Below are 3809 nucleotides of genomic sequence, written 5' to 3'. Positions count from 1 at the left end.
CAGCCGTCGCGCCGGTCGGAGAGTGACAGCTGGGTTAGCCAATGAGAAGCGCTGCTTTTGGTGAGCCTGCCCACCCGGCTCCAGCGCTCCTCTCCTTTTTCTTTTTTTTTTTCCTAGCCGTCATCCCATTGGCTGCACAACCCGCCAATCATCTGCGTAGGATGCGCAAAGCCAATGTCATCACTTCATTTTTTAATTGACAAGCGAATCAACCAATAGAAATCCTCCCCTCCCACCTCCGTTGGCAGTGACCAACGAGCACGGGGAAGGCGGGCTCACAGTGCGCAGCGCTGAGGAGGGAGGAGGAGGTGTCGGCGGAGCTCCGGGACGGGAGGTCGGTGTGGGACCCATAGATAGACTGGGCCGGCACTGAGGGGCAGCGGGAGACAAGGGGAAAGGCAGGAGGGCCGGGGGGGGTGAAGGGAGGTGGGGCGGGCCTGCTACCGGCTGGGTAGGCCACGGGGCCTCCTCACCCTTTGTTGTGGTGGGGACGCGGCCGAGCTCAGGGGGGGGGAGGAGAATGGGGGGATCCAATAGTGGGTCCGGGCGGTACCACACGAACCGGACCGGGGCCTCAATGCAGATAGGGGCTGTACACACAGATCCATTTAACGTCACACCCCCCATAGCTAATGCACTGCGCTGTGATGGAGCAGCTGGTCCTCGCTGTGCTGTTTGTGTGTTGTTTTCTTATCGGAGGGGCCTCAGTGCAGGATTTAACCATGGGGAGGTAAGGGAACAAAAGGTGGGGGAGAAGCTCTTGTGATATCTGATAGGGTTCAGTAGGATGCAGCTCAGTTTTGTGTCTTGTTGGTGGGACGTTGTGATCTTAAAGAAGCCATGTGTGTTCTGCCTTTAAATCCCTTCATGTTGAATGGGTGGTTTTAGGGAAAAGTTCTTTTTGCTGCATCCACTGCAGAAAAAAAAAAATAAAAAAATCTGAAAATTCTTCTTGTGGTCACGGATGAGCAACTTCCATCTGCATCCATAAGTTAGTAATGACACCATATGAGGAGCCCACTAACAGCGGGTTGGTCTGTCTATAAGTGTTCCACTCGTAGCCTTGAGAGCTGCCGCTTTCAGGTTGATTCATGGCATCATGGAGTCTGTGGTCAGGCTGATCAGTCTTTTATCTGTCCTCCAGACTGGAAGAACCTCCTGTTGTTAAGTCGAAAGGTGTCTCTAACGGAACGCAGTTGCTGTTTAGACTCTAGGAAGTGTTATCACAGTGTGGGAGCTGTGGTTGCGTACATGAGTAGCTTTATTGTTTGTTCTGAGGGGTGGCTTTGAAACTTCAGTGTTCACAAGCTCCAGTGAATTACAGGGGAATGAGAATATCAATAAAGGCTTGAAGTTTACATTTCCTTCTCCCTGCCTGGCTCCATTTGCTTAGCACTGTCTTGGTGAAAGATAGCACTGGTTATCAGTGCCTCTAAAAGAGAAGTGGGGGAGGACTGCAGTAAGAGTGGCTCAAACTTCGGATCACTTTTAACAGTAACTTGGGGGTGTTTAATAACTGATCTGTAATTGCGTGGTTCAGGATTTGGCAGTCACCCTTAGAAACAAGGGGCACGAGCAAAATCACAGTGTATCAGTTGTATCACAGTGTATCTCTAAATGAAAGGCCCTGCTGGGAGCTCCTCCACCTTCCTGCTCCACTTGATCTTTTAGAAGCGTTGAGCGCTGGTTGATGTAATTGAGTTTATTGGAGCTCAGAAATCTCCGCTGCGGAGCGCAGATTTAAGAGACAAAACTTGTCTCCATCTGTCTAATCTCTTTCCCACAAACGTTCTGGCAGAACAGGCTTGGTGTAGTGCGTTTTGGCTAACAAAGAATATGAATTCTGGTGGAGACCGAAGAAAACTCCCAAATTTTCTTTCTGTAAGAGCAGCATACAGAGTTTTAATTATTATAAAAAGTATCCTAGATTTTTCAAATGTACTCAACTCTGCCTTAACGACTGTGCATGTAAATGCCTTGTAATTGAAAGCAGCCATTTATGGGCCTGACTTGCTAAGTGAGCTGTAAATTCTGCTTTTCAGATTGGATTTAATGACTTTTATCATAAAGCCACAAACTGGTTGTGAGCTGTGCCGAGAGGCAAACAATACCTAAGCTTACTTTGCCAAAATATTTGTAATTGTGGATTTGTTAAACTGAATTGCTGCAGGTCATGCGATGGGATTAGTTTTTTGTAATGGAATGGAGAGTGCAGGCAGCGTTGTGCTCAGTTACTCTCTGGGCTAGAAGAAATTGGAGACGGCAGAAAATCTTGCTAAACGTTGCTTTCAACTTCCTGCAGTGCTGCTGGATTACAGAAAGGAAGACTTCGTTCCAGATGACTTTTTATTGTGATTAAATATGTTTGACAGCCAGAGTGCGAAGGGAGACCAAGAAGAGACTGTGAGAGAGCAGCTCCTGGTTTGCTGTCGGTGTAGTCTGGGGCTTGAGCTTGATTTAATTAAGCCGGAGGAAGATGAGCTTAATGGAAGACACTCTTCAAGCTCTGCTGGTGGTGGAGGAAGGAGAGTTTAACGAAGTTGGGAAACTGTAAAGTTATGCAGATAGGAGCTGAAACAGGCCCCCAAGTACCTGCTAATCAGTTCTGGGACTGCTCCTTTCAGATTTACCCAGGAGCATTTCCTTTCTAACCTAATGGAACTGACTCTTGCCTGTTACCCATGGAAAGTTTTAATCAAAACAAATTAGGTGAGAAGAGCTTAAACTGCTGTGGTTTGGAATGCTCATTTGGTGCTTTTGTGGCTCTGCTGAGGTCTTTCAGTATTATGGAGCAATGCTCTTGAGTTCATAAATACTAAGTATGTGGGAAAAGCGTGCTGCTTTGCCGACAGGTGAATTGGCTGCCTGCAGCCATGGTACCTTTTTCTGGCTTCCAAGAGAATTGCTAAGATATATTGCTCTTATAATTATTCCAATCAGAGGTCAGTAAAATTAACATCTTTGCTTCTTTCTCATATTTCTGGTTGCATGCAATTTAGTGTCACAGGGTGAATGTGTTGCTTCCAATCTGTTAATTTTCTTATAACAATAATTTTATTAATTTGTCTGTAGTTTTCAGTACTACTTAGTAACTGGAGAAAAATTAAACTTCTGAAGTTGACCATCATGTTGGTGCTTATTTTGGTTCTCCATATAAGAAATGCAGGTTTTCTCATTTGATTCATAATCAGACTTCATGAAATGAGTGAGAGGAAAAATGTCTGTGTTCAGAGTAGATAGATAATTCTCTCCTCAATGAGCTGTACAGAGGAAAATGTTGTTAGGCAAAGTTTCGAGATCCACTGCGATGCTTGAGCATAATGAACTTCAAAATCTGTGTGCAAACCGAGTCTTTATAATGTAATGTTGCAAAATCCTCATTCTAAGGTTATCCCAGAGATGGAATTCTCTTTGCTGCTGACCGCCTGGATCACAGGAAACCTGCAGTGAACTTCAGCAGCTCACGCAGGAGCTCAGCCTGGAGCTTGGCTTTGCAGATGAAGCTGTGGCCAGATGGAGCCCCTTGGGAGGCAGTGTTCCTGAGCCCTCCCCACTGCTGGGTAATTGGCTGCAGGGCTCAGCTGGGGGGGAACCATGGCTCAGGGCTGGATTCTTCTGCCCCCCAGCTCTCTGCCACCATTGACCCCACAGCAAAAAACTTCAACACCCCAAATGCAGGAAGGAAGCACTTGAAGCTGTCCTATTCCAGCCTCAATGTGAGGAGAGGAGGTGCATCACCTGAGTTCCAGGTGTGGTTGTTCCTCAGAAGCTTGTGTATGTACAGCATTCCTCTAAGTTCTGTAAATAGA

The 3809-nt window shown here is 46.6% G+C and overlaps 1 protein-coding gene across 11 annotated transcripts in view; it reads left to right on the top strand.

Moving 5' to 3' along the window:
- Positions 1-277: 277 nt before the first annotated feature.
- Positions 278-3809, top strand: part of SMAD2 (SMAD family member 2) — a 38352-nt gene continuing 34820 nt past the window's right edge. For 8 of the 11 annotated variants that reach the window (XR_014939504.1, XM_015848208.2, XM_085529292.1 and 5 more), the window contains exon 1: positions 278-334. The gene's annotated coding sequence lies outside the window, so the exon portion shown is untranslated. Of the gene's footprint in view, positions 335-2302; positions 2710-3387; positions 3561-3754; positions 3775-3809 lie in introns of those variants that run through there. The other 3 variants (XM_085529289.1, XM_085529290.1, XM_085529291.1) reach the window with 3 other exon arrangements.

The sequence above is a fragment of the Coturnix japonica genome, chromosome Z (genome assembly GCF_054131305.1).
Source record: "Coturnix japonica strain WE chromosome Z, WE-NBRP24, whole genome shotgun sequence".
Lineage (NCBI taxonomy): Eukaryota > Metazoa > Chordata > Aves > Galliformes > Phasianidae > Coturnix > Coturnix japonica.
This window is presented reverse-complemented; position numbering and strand designations above follow the sequence as displayed.